The following is a 16,918-nucleotide window of genomic DNA, read 5'->3' as shown; positions in this document are numbered from 1 at the left end:
GAGGTAAATTAACTATATGACTCTAATTCACCTGTTTCTTCTTACTTTTTAAATATGTTTACTAAAATATTTAAAATTACATATGTGGCTAGCATTCTATTTTCTACTGGACAGCTCTGTTCTCATGAAGCTGTCCCCAGCCTTTAAAAGGGGCCTTTTTCTCATCATTCCCAGTGTACCAGATTGGCTCATTCCTGTAATTAACCTGCCATACTTTTCACCAGAATAAAGAGATTAACAGCACTAATGGCTTTCACCTAAAAAAAAAAAAAAAAAAAAAAAAAGTGCTTTATATTTGCTTTTTTTCTGGGCCAGGTTTTTCTCCTTTTCTCCCATCCAAGTCTCCCTGACAAAATCCCACTAAGCGAATCAACCCAGTTCCTTTTTCTTTGCTTCAAGAGAGGCAATGAGGAGAGTACCTGCCCTGGGAGACGCAGGAAACCCTGCCCTTGCCTGATGTACAGTTTGCCAGGGAAAGCACACAGGACACGAGACAAAATCTGTTAAGTACCTCACAAGAGAGGGCCACTCCATGTTGAAATTGGCTCAGCCACTTCCAGCTGTTCTGGAAAAATAGTTGAAGTACTTTTGTATTATCATCTTTTCTTATTGTAATCTGAACATGGATTACAACCTGAGCTGTAATATCAATACTTGTGAATTGGCTATGTGACTTTTGTCAAGTCACATAAGCTCTCCAGTCCTCAGGTTTCTTTTATTCTATTCTATTTCTAATGGGCTTTAATAATTAAGTAAATGTTAAAGGTAAACCCTAGGCTAAGGGTACAAAATGGTTCAGGACTCTAATGACTCTATTCGAATTTGTAAAATGGGAAGAAAAGAACATCTGAAGAAACAGCAGTTTTGCTTCCAACTCTATCAGTAATACTTTCAGCCTTAAGTAGGAGAACAGCCCATCAATAGTTAGTGGCTTAGACAAGAGGAATTTAATATTTCTCATGTATTAAGAAATCTGAAGATAGACCCTCATTGGACTAATACCTTGCATGGAACCCAATCAGGAAATTCAAAACATACCTAGAATCTAACTTTTCTCTCTTCCTCACCACCCCTACCTGTAGCCAGCCACCATCATCATCTCTCACAGTATTTTTCTGTCTCCCAGTTTCCTCCCTTGCTCTTTTTTTTTTTAACATTTCTGTATCCAATGGCCAAAGGCTTTTTTTTTTTTTTTTAAGTATCAGAAAGGTAAGATTAAAGTATCATGTTGTTTTCTTACACAAAATCTTCCAAAGATTTCTTATGTCTTTCAGAATGAAATTACCATGCTTTTCCAGCCTTTAAATTATCTGGATGCCTGCTATCTCTCTTATCTCATTCCTCCATTCTCCCTGTTGCTTGCTCAGTTCTGGCCTCCCTGGCCTTCCTGGTGCAGGACCTTTGCATATGTTGCTCCCTTTTCCTGAAACACTTCTTCCTACACCCCAAATATCTGCATAACTAACTCCCTCACTTCCTTTGTGTCTCTCAAATGTCACTTTATCAGACTTCCCTTTATCAAGCTATATAAAATGTCACCCTGTCACTCTCCAGTTCTCTTATTTTTCTTAACATTTTACATAGCTCCTAACTCTACCTGGTATATATTTATTTTTGGCTGTCTTTCCTTCTATTAAATGTAAGTTTCCTGTAAGCAGGGACTTGGTTTATTTTGTACAAATGGACATGTGAATTCCCAGCACTAGTACAGTTTGGTACAAAATAAGCATTCATTATATGGTGGCTGAATAAGTACTTGAGCAACTGAATGATACGAAGGCCCTCTGTTGGTGTCTTTGCAATCCCCTTGGTGTTCTCCTCCTTGGGGCAAGATGGCTGCAGCTGCCCCAACCACCATGTCCTCACACAACCACCTTTAGAAGTAGGATGCACTAGGGACAGAACCTTTTCTTTCTGCACTTCTCTTTTAACAGAAAGACGAATACCTCCCCTAGAATCTTCCAGGAGACTTCCATTTAACTTTTACTGACTAGAATTGGCTCAAGGGCTACCTCAGTCTGAAAGAGAGGTGAGAAAGTATTTGGCCTTGAGAGAGAAAGAGAGAGAGACAGGCAAGGGAGAAAACTATGATTAATAAAATCACCAGGTCAATAAAATGTTATGCTTTCTATTACCCCAGTTATATCACGTGGTTGATTGATAAACCATGAGATCCAGAGGCAATCAATAGAGTGCTTTCACCCTGTAATGCTCCTGCTTTTTCCACCCTTCACATCTTGAAAGTATAGCCATTTATATGACTTATCTTTCCAATTTAATTACTGTTTCATTAAACAAAAACATTTTCAAATAATTACATGGGAAAAAATACATATGTAATCCCACTAGATGAGGTTGATAGAAAAATATATTGAGGAGAGAGCTGGATAAACAGATGAAGGAAAATGACCAAAAGCATGCATATCTCAGAACAAGACAAAAGGAGAAAAGCTGGGGCACCTGGGTGACTCGGTGGGTTAAGCCTCTGCCTTCAACTCAGGTCATGATCTCAGGATCCTGGGATTGAGCCCTGCATCGGGCTCTCTGCTCAGCAAGGAGCCTGCTACCCCCTCTCTCTCTGCCTGCCTCTCCACCTACTTGTGATGGCCCTCTCTATCAAATAAATAAATAAAATTTTTTTAAAAAGGGAAAAGCTAAGGAAAGTTCGCTCTGCTGAGAGATTGACACAATCATATTGGTAAAGGAGCTAGAGGGTGAGATTGGGGGTTGAGGACAGGAGCCAGAGACCATACTTTCCTACTTGATTTCACATCCTTATTCACACTTTGCAAAAGAACCAAGACCAGCTTTTTAAGTAACATTGTAAATCACACACTTAGAACGCTGCATAGGAATTCATTTTTCCTTTTTATTAAATTTTTATTTTTTATTAGCATATAATGAGCCATTTGTTTCAGGGGTACAGAGCTGTGATTCATCAGACAGCATTCACCATAGCACATACCCTCCCCTATGTCCTTCACCTGACCACCCCAACCCTCTAACACCCCTCCCCTCCAGCAACCTTCAGTCCTGAGATTAGGAGTCTCTTATGGTTTGTCTCCCTCTCTGGTTTCATCTTGTTTCATTTCTCCTTCCCTTCCCCTATGACCCTCTGTCCTGTTTCTCAAATTCCTCATATCAGTGAGATCATATGATAATTGTCTTTTTCTGATTGATTTATTTCACTTAGCCTAATATGCTCTAGGTCCATCCATGTCATTGCAAATGGCAAGATTTCGGGGGGGCTTTGATGGATGCATAGCATTCCATTGTTTTTATATACCACTTCTTCTTTATCCATTCATCTGTTGATGGACATCTAGGTTCTTTCCATAGTTTGGCTATTGTAGACATTGCTGCTATAAACATTCGGGTGCACTTTGGATCACTACATTTGTATCTTTAGGGTAAATACCCAGTAGTACAGTTGCTGGGCCGTAGGTTAGCTCTATTTTCAACTTTCTGAGGAACCTCCGCTCTGTTTTCCACAGTGGCTGCACCAGCTTGCATTCCCACCAACACTGTAGAAGGGTTCTCCTTTCTCCACATCCTTGCCAACACCTTCATTTTTCCTTTTAAGGAACTTCCCAAAGCTCAGTTCTGGGCAGGTTGATGCTGTGGCACATGACACAATCCTCCTAGTTCTAAGGGAATCTGGAAGAGACGCTAGGATTGCTGTTCTCTCTTCATGTCTTTCATGAGCTACCAATGGCTTAATATCTCAACTGCAAGGTGACGACGTGAAGTTCAGGTCTAACGTGTGGGGCAGTAGATGAGAAAGCAACCTGTACAGGACTCTAGATCATGACAGAAGAGGCCAGGAGAGCCTCTTTACCTTTTCACCTCAAGCATTTTGACACAGAGGAAAATAATGGTTCAGAGTCCCAGAACCCTGGAATCAGAAGGTCTGAAATGTACAGGTGCCAGCACTATCAGAGTTTCACATCAACCCCACCTGCTGTGGGCAGGCAGACATTATGTGATCCTGCTCTTTCCGCCTGTAGCCATTCAAGGAGGAAGGAGAACTTTTCACGTTTTGTCATGATATTTAGGAAGACATGCAAGGCAGACATTTTAAAATAAATGACATATGAATGCCTAGTCATTTAGATATCTTTTGCAACAAAGCACGGATGAGAAACAGGTAAAATGGACTTAATGGAAATCACTGCTGACTGTGAAATCTTTTGTCAAATCTGACGTCTGGGATAAGGACACAGGCTCGTTGCCCTCTGTTCACACATGGTGCATCTTGGTATCAAATTGGCGCTTTCTCTAATCTATTAAAAACTGGCTTTCAGTTGAAAGAAAATAAAAAGAGACTGGACAATAAAGGTGAACACATTGCCCTTGAGATCATTGATTTTCCACCAATTTTTAGTGCTTGTCATATATGACACCTTAACCGGGCTGTGCTGTTAGAGGTCAAAAGGACATATTCCCAGATTTTCTATGGTAGTTTACCCATGCATAGCCCTGTGACTGACTGTGGCAGATCACTTTACCTCCCTGTCTCCAAATTTCCTATTTTCTCTGAAAACCTACTTTTTCTGGTTAATGCAAGGATTGAACAAATTAATAAGTAATAAAAATGTGGAATAATGCTTGATAAATGTTATGGAGGTGTCAGCTATTCTATCGTTGTTGTTACCCAAAATAGATATGTGGTCAGTGAGTGGACACTCGAATGAATATGGTGGAAGTGAAACTTTGAAAAAGTAGATTCGAGGACAGAAGAAACATAAGTATTTTCTAAGTAAAAAAGAATGGCAAAATCCATTAATAAGACATTGTAGGATGTTGTTTATTTCAAAAGATATAAAAGACATTGTCTTGCATAAAATGGATCATATATGCCCATTTTTATCTGGTTTGGACTGTACATAAAACTCGACTCATCACCAAACTGGCTGGAAAATTGGGTCAGAAATTAATCATTCAATCCAGGACACTAAATCATTGAAAACAAGTTTTTAGCTCAGACTGACCTTGTTTTCTTTCTCTGCCCAAACGGATGGATTCCATTGGGTGGTAGAACCAGCTGAACAGGTAGCTCTTCTATCCTCTAGGCTACTTGGAACTGCCTTTTTGTTTTGTTTTGTTTTTGTTTTTGTTTTTAGCAGATAAATAATCTTTACTCTTCCCAGGGCAATGTGAAGCATAGCTTGTTAATGTTAAACTTTAAATTGTGATTCTCTGTGGCTTATTGCTATAAGAAATGTCAAGAATCCTTGGGCTTCTGATTCTCAATATCTGTCTTAACCCAGCTAATACTGTCGGCTTAGAGGCCAAGGCCTAGCATTTTGCATATAAAGTACAGCAAGATTATCCATGGTAAATTGGCTGGTGGTGGGTCCAGGGGCGAACACACACTTGAGAGTGCTGGGTCTCCATGATGTCGCAGGTGCAAAGCAGTCCCCCCATGCACACAAGAGCAACTCTGTAAAGCACAACCCAGTACTCTTCGCACTGATATTTAATGGGCATAGTCTCTTATGAATATCCAGGTTAACCATTAGACATACTTCCTGGACTGGTTAGAAAGAGCACTAGTATCTCCAGAATGCCTGGAAACTACTGGAAAAATATAAGTGAACAAGTAGAAGAAAATTGAAGGGAAAAGAAATACAAAGAGTTCCACTACCAAGGAAGCATCCACTTTTTTTGCTGTTACTTTTCCTGCCCACCCCGGACCACCCACCTCAGTTTAACCTCCTGACATAGATGTGATCACGTTCCTCTGCTGATTAAATCCTTCTCCACCACCTGCAGGATAAAGTGTAAATTCCTCAACCCTTCCTTTCGGTCTTGATATTATCCCATTACACCGTTCAGACTTCACCTCCCGTTTCTACCTCCATCTCCCACCCAGCCACCTCCAGTCCTACACCATATGTCCTCCCTGCATTTGAACTATTTAAAATTCCATGACCATGACATGTGTCATCTTATCTCCATGTCCATTACGCCCTTTTGCCTCCTGTTTCAATGGAAAAACTCCTCAGATCTCAAGGCCCGGTTACCAGTGTTACCACTCTGAAAATGAACAGCATTTTCCCTTCTTCCATTGCATTTCATTTGTAACTTCCTGGAACAATGCCTGACATAGGTGCTTTTCTCTCTTCTCTGACCTCCTCAGCATCAAAAGTATTGATGGTTTTGTGACCTATTATTCACATTTGTGTCCCTAATCGCTAACTCAGGATTGCAAGTGTTAGGGTGGTTAAATGATATTAGAAGAATGAAAAAGTGAACATTGCCTTTGCTTTATTTTCTGTCTCCTTACAGTCATTTGGCCCTTCTCATCAGGGAGTCATTTTGCTAATCCTAAGTGCCAATTCTTGCTGTTCTGATACCGGCATCCCTGCAAGACCTCAGAAACGAATGGCAGGAAGGTGCATCTCCCTAATTCCTCGAGGGTAAATGAAGGATGTTCTATGGATACTTATCACACAAAATTATAATCTGGTAAAAACAGCTGCCCTCTGTCACCTGCTGTCACCAGGACTGCTACTGAAACCACTTGCAAATTCTGATTTCTGACAACTCAGAAGCTGTTCAGCAGCCTCCCCACTGACTTGCTTTCGGCAGAGCTGAGAAAGCACTGGCTTGTAGTCAGAAGGCCTGAATTCTGGTCTTGGCTCTGTAGCTTGAAATCCATATGACTTAATGTAGGCCACATAGAGCTGGGTCTGTTTCCTCATGTGCAAAAAAACAAGGAAAATGATCCTTTCCCCAGCCTGCTGACCTTGTTGGATTTTTATGAAGTTCAGAGGCTGTAAAGAATTTGAAATCACTTTACAAAATAGAAAATTCACTGGGGAGATGGAGGGTAGTGATTTAGCATTATTTATTCCTTAATATTGGCCATCTGAGGTTTTTCTGTTTTTTCTTCAGGAAGATCAAATTAAACACAATACCTAAAATAGAGGCATTTATTTCTTCAGGAAACTCAAACTAAATACAATGGCTGAAACATATTCTGTTATCCAGGTGAAAGACCAAACTCTACACCAGTAACCTGGGACATCTCCAAGCTACTCTGCAAAGCAGATTGACCAGTTGTCACCTTTGGTACCACTTAAAAGTAACACCAGATGTCTGGCTCCATTTAGCTACATGAGAATTATGGAGGATTGATTATAGGACAAATAAAAACCATGTCCTAGAAATGTGTGTACACGTCCCTGAGAAGTGATTGACTAGCTTGCATGGACATTTCTGGTTATATCCCTTGAGCAATATAGTGGCTCTATGTCATCAGACACAGAATAGGACAGTCTTGTTCTGCTTAGATTAGGATTCTACATCTACTTTGATTAAAGTTATTAAAAGCCAGGTGGGATAAATGATGAAGAAAACTGTAGCAGACAATAACAGTAGCAAACACTTCCAGCACGCTCAACTAGTACTAGGCACAGTCCTCAGGGATTATCCTATATTACTTTCACCCACACAACAGTTCTTTGAGAGTCAGGTTCCTTTGATAACCTTATTTTACACTGAGGAAAATTAACTCACACACCTACAGAGTGTAGACAAAGGACACAAACCCAACTCCACCTGACTCGGCAACCTGGAAGCTTAACTCTCTGTGGGGCCTGGATTACGTATGTGAGGACCACCAGCAGCTAAAATTTCCTTGAGGCAAACGCTCTCTCTTTTGCCTAAAAAGTCTGAGGCGTAAATATTCTGTATGGTTTGTCTGTATAGTTAACTTCAATAAATTCAAATGGGAGGAAATTCCAAAGTATGGATGATTGTCTATTTTTTCAGATTGTTGTCCAGTGGTTAATATCCTATCCAAAAACTTTTACTTCTTGCTCAATAAAAGAATCCAACTTCTATTTGAACTGGTAATATGTTCATCTGAAACTTATATTTCCCAGCCTCCCTGATGCTATGTGTAGCTATGTAACTGTTACGTGCAATATTGTAGTAATGGAAGTAGTACCCTATCATAGTTTGTGGTAGTTCCAGAAAAGGGAGTTCGCAGAGCTGGCAGTGTAGCTTTCTTTCACTTGTTTTTTTCTTTCCCTTATGTGAGTTTTAGATATGTTTGGAGCTCCAGTAGTTGTGCTGGATCATAAGTCTACATATGTGCAATATTTTTCTAATAAATGCAGTATTGTAAATGTATTTTCTCTTCCTTATGATTTTCTTATAGCATTTTCTTTTCTCTGGTTTATTTCATTATAAGAATATAGTATATAATACATATCACATGAAAAAATATGTGTTAATTGACTGTACATGTTATCAGTAACCTACTGGTCAACAGTAGTCTATTAGTAGTTAAGTTCTGAGGGATGAAAACCATATGCAGAGACAGAAAGAGAGAGAGAAGGAACCTGAGATTCCAGTTCTTTTTTGGAGCATTCTGTCAACATCAGATAGCCTCCTCTACCTCCTTTTATATTAGAAAAAGATAAATCCTCAGTGTTTAAGTAGATGTTATTTTAGTTTTTCTCTTACATGCAGCCAAAATTAATCCTAAGCAATATGAAGATTACTTGGAAATTTTTTGGTTTCATCTATGTTTCATAGACCTTTCACTCTAGATCAGTGCCCCAACTGCAGAAAATTGTATTATAAATTATATTCACTCTGCTTCATTTTTAGAAATTTTTATTTATTTATCTTGAGACAGAGAGAGAGCACATGTGCATGAGAGTGGGGGGTGGGGGGTGGGGGGAGGTGACGAGGAGGGGCAGAGAGAGAGGGAGAGAGAGAATCTTAAAGCAGTCCCATGCCCAGCACAAAGCCCAGCACTGGGTTCAAGCTCACGACCTTGAAATCATAACGTGAACCAAACTCAAGAGACAGATGTCAACAGACTGAGTCACCCAGGCAGCCCTCATTTTGCTCAATTTTTAATAAAACTCAAAAAAAGAAATTTTAAGTAGAAAAAAAGCTGAATTTATTGATTAAAATGAAATCTGGAGATTTAGTTTTTTTCTAGATCTAATTGGATTTGAATCCAACAAAAAAGAAAGAGAAGAAACCTATTTTAAGTTTCAGTGCTCTCCAAGATATGCACACAGTGGGGCTTTATGTTATTGTATGTAATAAATTACCTGAATCACCCACACTGAGCCTGGTTGTGTAGATTGATTACTGAAGATCAAAAAGTCCAACTGGGATTTGTCTATGTTTGAAATAAATCATGAAATTTACAAAACCCTAGCGTATTCCTTAAACACCTTCAACTTTTATATGTCTCAGAACATTGTAAAATATAGTTGACCCTTGAACAACACTGGTTTAAACTGCTTGGGTCTACATATGTGCAATATTTTTCTAATAAATGCAGTACTGTAAATGTATTTTCTCTTCCTTATGATTTTCTTATAGCATTTTCTTTTCTCTGGTTTATTTCATTATAAGAATATAGTATATAATACATATCACATGAAAAAATATGTGTTAATTGACTGTACATGTTATCAATAACCTACTGGTCAACAGTAGTCTATTAGTAGTTAAGTTCTGAGGGAGTCAAAAGTTATATGCATGGGGGTTTGGTGGCCCTAACCCCTGCATTGTTTAAGGGTCAGTTGTATATCCATTAAAAAGTGTTCTGAGGAGACTGACTTCTGGCATGACAGCATGAGAAACTCCAGTGATACATTTCCCAGTGAAACTTGTAAAAATCCTTAAAAGACAAAAAAAATTAAAGCTCCTAGAAATGATTGTAAGAGCAAAAAGGAAATGAAGAAATATCTATTTAAGAATATCTATGAAAATTCGGTAATAAAAGTGAGAGTTTGTGATATTTGAATTACATTTAGGCACATTGTTTCTTGCCACAAATTCCAATTCTGCTTTTAAATTTCTAAATTATATTCACCTTTGGCTTCCTTCTTTTGACCTGGATACAAAAATTTTAGAGCTTAATAAATGTAATATTTAAATGTAGTAAGTCCCTTTGAGGTAAAATTCCTGACACCATGACTAGCCATTATAAGCAACTAAAAAATAATAGCCACCATTCCCATGAGAATACACCATCATTATCACCTCCACCATCACTCAGGTTCTTGACACCTCACCTTTGCCCTCTTCTACCTGGTACTTTCATCTGAATTTGTTTTTAGCTTCTCCATGTTATTGGTGTGTACATGTTCATACATGTGAGTGCTTGTGTTTGTCTTTCTGTGTTTGTGTGTAAACTGAAAATTTTCTAAATCCTTTAAGAAGTAGTTAAATATAGTTAAATAATTTCATTGAGGACTACTACAGAGACCTGCAATTAACTACCAAAAGTTATAATCACTTTGCTAAGGAGCTCAAATGTGTTCTTACCGCTTATAGCTGTCAAGTGTGATGGCTGCAAATGTCCACCTTTTTGCTCCTTTTATTCCCAGACAATTACATTAGGTTTGTCTATTAAGCCTTAGAGTGATTTTCAGCTCCCTGTTAAAAAAAGAAAGGTGGGTAAGAGGGAAGTTTATAGCAATAAAGGCCTCCCTCTAAAAGCAAGAAAAATCTCAAATAAGCAACCTAAGCTTATATCTAAAGGAGCTAGAAAAAGAACAACAAAGTCTAAAGCCAGCAGAAGGTAGGAAATAATAAAGATTAGAGCAGAAATAAAAGATATGGGAAGAAAAGAAAAAAAACAAAACAAAACAGATTGATGAAACCAGGAACTAGTTCTTTGAAAAAAATCAATAAAATTGATAAACCTGTAGCAAAACTTAGCAAGAAAAAAGAGAAAGGACTCAAATAAATAAAATCATAAGTGAGAAAGGACATATAACAATCAATATCAGAAAAATACAAACAATTATAAGAGAATATTATGAAAAAAAAACATGTCAGAAAGTTGGACAACCTAGAAGAAATAGATAAATTCCTAGAAATATCCAAACTACCAAAACTGAAACAGGAAGGAATAGAAAATTTGAGCATACCCAGCAAACAAATTGAATCAGTAATCAAAAAACTCCCAGCAAACAAAAGTCCTGGGTCAGATGGATTCACAGGCAAATTCTATCAGACATTTAAAGAATAGTTAATATCTATTCTTCCCAAAATATGCCCCCCAAATAAATAAATAAATAAATAAGGAAGGAAAATTTCCAAATTTATTCCCTGAGGCCAGTAATATTATGCTGATACCACAACCAGATAAAGATATGAATAAAAAGAGAATTACAGGCCAATATCCCTGATGAATATAGATGCAAAAATGCTCAACAATATGTCAGCAAACCAAATGGAACAATACATTAAAAAAAAAAAAAACACAATCACTTGGGACTTATTCCTGGGTTGCAAGAATGATTCTATATTTGCAAATCAATCAATGTGATATGTCACATTAGTAAGAGAAAGGATAAGAACCACATGATCATTTCAATAGATGCAGAAAAAGCATTTGACAAAATACGATATGAATTCATGATAAAAACCCTCAACAAAGTAGGTTTACAAGAAACATACTTCAACATAATAAAGGCCATATATGAAAAACCACAGCTAACATGATATTCAATGGTGAAAAACTGAGAAATTTTCCCCCAAGGTCAGGAATAAGACAAAGGTGTCCACTTTTCACCACTTTTATTCAGCATAGTACTAGAAACCCTAGCCAGAACAATCAGACCTCAAAAAGAAATAAAAGCCATCCAAATTGGTCAGAAAGAAGTAAAACATCCATTATTTGCAGATGACATGATACTCTATATAGAAAACCTAAAAGACTCCACTAAAAAGCTGCTAGAGCCTAAAACAAAATCAGGTGAGTAGTGCAATACAAAATCAATGTACATGAATCTGTTGCATTTTTATACACTAATAATGAAGCAGCAGAAAGAGAAATTAAGAAAGCTATCCCATTTACAATTGCACCAAGGATAGTAAGATACTTAGGAATAATCCTAACCAAAGAAGTGAAAGATTTGTACTCTGAAAACCATAAAACACTGACATAAATAAATGGAAAGACATTCCGTGTTTATGGATTAGAAAAACAAATATTATTAAAATGTCTATAATAAGCAAAGCAATCTACACATTTAATGCAATCTTTATCAAAATGCCAACAGCATTTTTCATAGAATTAGAACAAATAATTCTACAATTTGTATGAAACCACAAAAGACTCTAAATAGCCAAAGCAATCTTGAAAAAGAAGAGCAAAGCTGGAGATGGCTCAATTCTGGGCTTTAAGTTATATTACAAAGTTATAGTAATCAAAACAAAATGGTACTAGCACCAAAAAAGGCATGTAGATCATTGGAACAGAATAGAAAACTCAGAAATTATATGGTCAATTAATCTTCAACAAAGCAGGAAAGAATATCCATGGGAAAAAGACAGTCTCTTAACACATGCTGTTAGGAAAATTTGACAGCTACACGGAAAAGAAAGAAACTGGACCACTTTCTTATGCACACACAAAAAATAAATTCAAAATTGTTTAAAGACCTAAATGTGAGACCTGAAACCGTAAAAATCCTAGAGAAGAACACAAGCAGTAACTTTTATGACATTGGCCATTAACAACTTCTTTCTAGATATGTCTCATGAGGTAAGGGAAACAAAAGCAAATTTAAACCAACAAGACTGCATCAAAATAAAAAGCTTCTGCACAGTGAAGGAAACAATCAACAAAACTAAAAGGCAACCTACAGAATAAGAGAAGATATTTGCAAATGATGTAACTGATAAAGGAGTAATATCCAAAATATATAAAGAACTTATAAAATAAATAATCCAATTTAAAAATGAACTGTCAAATAGAGAAAAATCATGAAACACACTCTCTTTTTTTTTTTAAGATTTTATTTATTTATTTGACAGAGAGAGATCACAAGTAGGCAGAGAGGCAGGTAGAGAGAGAAGGGGAAGCAGGCTCCCTGGTGAGCAGAGATCCTGGGATCATGTCCTGAGCCGAAGGCAGAGGCTTTAACCCACTGAGCCACCCAGACACCCCCACACTCTTATTTACAGAGAACAATATGATGGTTACCAGAGGGGATAGGTGAAATAAGTGATACAGATGAAGGAGTGCATTTGCGGTGATGAGCACCAGGTGATGCATTACTAAATTCTACAGCTGAAACTAATATAACGTAGTATGTTAACTGATTGGATTTTTTTTTTTAAGGAGAAAAATAGAGAATTTGTTTTCTCCTTATTAGATATATTAAATTTAGGTGAGTTAGGATTGTCTATTTTGGAATATGGTACCAATGAGACCATTTCGTGGTGTACCTAAAATATCAAAGTATGTGTATATGTATATGTGTGTGTATAAGTATATGTATATTCTGGGCCTTCCTCAACTATATATATACAATATATATAAAAGTCACTAGTTGAATTTCTCAGGACAGAGGATAAATGTTGAAACAAAATGTTTTGTTTTTCTCACCTGATAATAGTCCCTTCTTCCCTCCTCTGATTTTCCAAAACAAACAATTAAAATGAAATTAAAATGAATTAAAATGAAAGTTACCATCTGGTAAGTTTAGTCAAATAGGATTTTGTTGTACCTGAATACCATTGTATCCTTAACTCAAGCATCTGAATATTTTCTATTTTTGTAACTCAATTAAGTGTGACTAACTTCACATTGAGTTCATCATTAAAGCACAGATCATTAAAATGCCGATATAAAATGTTTTGTTTTCATTGCTTTTTGAACAGTGGGAAAAATTAAACAAGTATTCAAAAGAGAAGGTAGTATGAAAATTTGCATGAAGAAATTCAACCAACTGTAATATGCCAAAATAAATATCTCTACTTAATAAATATCAGAATCTTTTATAGGGAGGTAAAGAGAAAAGTATTCCATTCTTAAGAATAATGGATGTTGCCTTTTACTAAACTTAAGTAGTGTGCTAATAATTGACACTATTCTTATTGAAGAATAACAGCAAAGGAGTACCCTACATTTAAGTAGTAGTTTTTAGTTCCTGAATCCCCAAATATTATTTGTTTTGCTTTCAACTATACTGTAAGAATAGAGGAGATATTGTTCTACTTTATTTAGATTCCATATTGCTATATGAAACTAGAAGTTAGGTACTGTAAGGTTTTACAGGCGAGATAAACACAACACCAGGCGAGGTAGATTTATTAAAGGTGCCCTCAGGTGATGTTCAGTGACTCTGGAGAGAAGAGTCAGGAAAGTCGCATTGGGAGGGAGTTGGTGGGGTCTTTTATGGGGCCAAGGCAGGGCATGGGTTCACATCCATATCTGGTAAGGTATTTGGTGATCGGAGGTTTGGGAAAGTCTTGATGCTCCTGTTTCCTGCATAAGTATCAGGTTACTTGTGGAGATGTGACCTGGGCATACATCCTTATGGTGGGAGAGTCAAGAGTTAAGGAAAGAGGAGGTGCTAGAAGATGGCGGCCCGGTGGTCATTTCTATTGTTTCTCCTGCATTCCCAGAGCCGCCGACCCAACACATACCTTTATTAAACTTTAAAAGTTAAAGTGCTGTACTATGAATCATCCAGGTGTTGTTTCATTATGATTTCACCATGAATTTGCTGCTTTTCTTGAATAAATCAATTGAATGTTCTATACCCTGGATTTTTATCTGAAAGACTGACTAAACATGTTGACCAAACTCTACAGATTGTTTTAAAAATTAGCAATTCTAAATGGCTTCTTTTTGAGCTAGAAGGAAAACTAATGTATTTTTTAACTTGACCTCAACCACTTCTACATCCTAGGGAAATTGCAGAATTTATCTTAGAGGGATAAATCGCTTTTTCACTTATGAAAAGCACATTAATGGACCTCTAGTTACAAAAGAAGGCCCCAGGCTAGTCTTGGGACAAAAAGGCTGTAAATAACTCTGCATAAAAGAGTAAAAGATGACAAGGTTTTCCCATTGCTGGTGGTTGGGTTGGGTAGGGATGGTATTAAGGGGAAGAAATCCCCTGATAAAAGCCACAGCTAAAGAACTTTAGAATGACAATGACTAATAGAAAAGTTTCAGCAGAATTCATTTTAGCCAAACCTTCAATGGAAATTGGCTAAGAATATTTCAGTTGTTGTTCTTTGGGAAGCAAAGGAGATGGGACTGTGGCCATATTTTGGGAACGAAGGAAGTCAGAGAGGGCTAGAGAGGATAGAAGGAGACATTTACGTAATAAAGAATTGAATGAGAAACAGGAGTTTAGAGTAATGTATAACAGATAATCCCCAGGAATTCTTTGTAAGACTTCCTACAATTCCATGAGATCATGCCCAAGTTTTCTTTCTTTGGAAGGGGGAAGGGGAAAATAATACTAATAAATAATAGCTACAAGAACTATGATGACGGAGTGCTTAAAATACCCTTCTAAGATCTTTTTAAATAGAATCTAACTACATTCTCACAGCAACCCTGTGAAGATTTGTAGTTATTCCCTTCCGTAGATGAATAAATTATACATATAGAGGTACTGGGAGACAACACTCCATGGGTCTCTCACATTTCTGTACATCTTGTGAACAGAAATACTGGCTTCCATGTTTCTAGACTGTTTTTTCAAGGATGTTTGTATAGTAAACAGGCTTGGAGCATAGAGGTAGCATCTCCCTCAGGTACAAAGGCAGGTTTGTTTATTTTCCAGATGTAACAAAGGTAACATCTCCTTTTAGGGCAAAAGCTAGGCAGGTTTACTGTCTCTCATAAAAGATTTCGGTTCTCTACACTGGAGGTCCCTCTCCTGTAACAACCCACAGCCCATGTAAGCATCTCTTGCCCTCTTTGCCCCATAAAGACTGGCGCTCAGGTACCTGGCACAAAAGCTGAAGCTCTGGCTACTGCTGTTGCTAGAGTAATGATGTCTCTTGTCTCTGACTCATGAGTCTTGTGTCTTCTCCTAGAATCCGAGAAGCAGTGGCAGACTAACTTGCTAGCTTGCACTTAGGTAAATTCTCAGACTCCTCACAATTCTAATAAGAGATTAAGAACACATTCAAGGCCTCTCAGCTAAAAAGTAGGAAAGCCAGGAAGAGCACCAGCCCAGGAAGTTCTACTCCTATTCCTAATACATGTTTTCCCCCACAATGCTGTAGTAAAAAACAAACAAACCAACAAAAACCACAAATGGTGGCTCCAAGTGACCAGAAGGATACAACTCAAATATGTATTATATTATATAAAAGTTCATAAAATATTTATGTTTCCTCAATAAGCCAAATCAGCTTTATTTGATATAGGCTGCTTTCATTGTATTTATGGTCAAATTCAGAGTGAATATAATATATACAAAATCATTGGCATAGTTGAATGTCCGACAGAAATGCTTTCCATCCTGTCCTAATTCTTACAGATTTCCAAGTTTTTACTTTCACAGTTCTTCAAAGAGATAATTTAGAATACTGTATCTTGCATGAGCCCATTCCTACTCCTTCAGTAAAAAAAAAATAAATAATATTACATTTCACCGAACTCAGTAGGATTTTGTACTTCTTTCTAGAGTCAATATGGCAGAGTGATTAAGAGCATGGGCTCTGGATCCAGACTGCCCTGATTCTTAACTTATCTCTGCCACATCTTAGCTCTATAACCCTAGGAAATTCAATTAAACCTGTTGGGTCTTAGATTCTTTACCAGTAAAATGGAGATAATTTTGACAGCCACTCATAGGTACAGTCATGATAAAGTGAATACATCTCTGTGTTACTACATCCCCAAAGTTTAAGAAGAAAAACACGTAGTTTCTATGAGGACATTTTAGTGCTTTTTTTTTTTACTTTTGCAACCCATAATGTAAAAGCTCTGTGTTATGAGACCAAATGAATTCATCCATTTAAAGCACTCTGAATACTACCTGACACATCATTAAGTTCTCAGTAAATGTCTGCTATCGTTATCCATTTCTTATAGCTCTTTTTAATTCTACCTGGCTTTTACTTAAGTCTGTTACCTGAATGTCTCAGGCTTCAGCATTCAGTGAGTATA

The sequence above is a fragment of the Mustela nivalis genome (genome assembly GCF_964662115.1).
Source record: "Mustela nivalis genome assembly, chromosome: 1".
Taxonomy (NCBI): domain Eukaryota; kingdom Metazoa; phylum Chordata; class Mammalia; order Carnivora; family Mustelidae; genus Mustela; species Mustela nivalis.
This window is presented reverse-complemented; position numbering follows the sequence as displayed.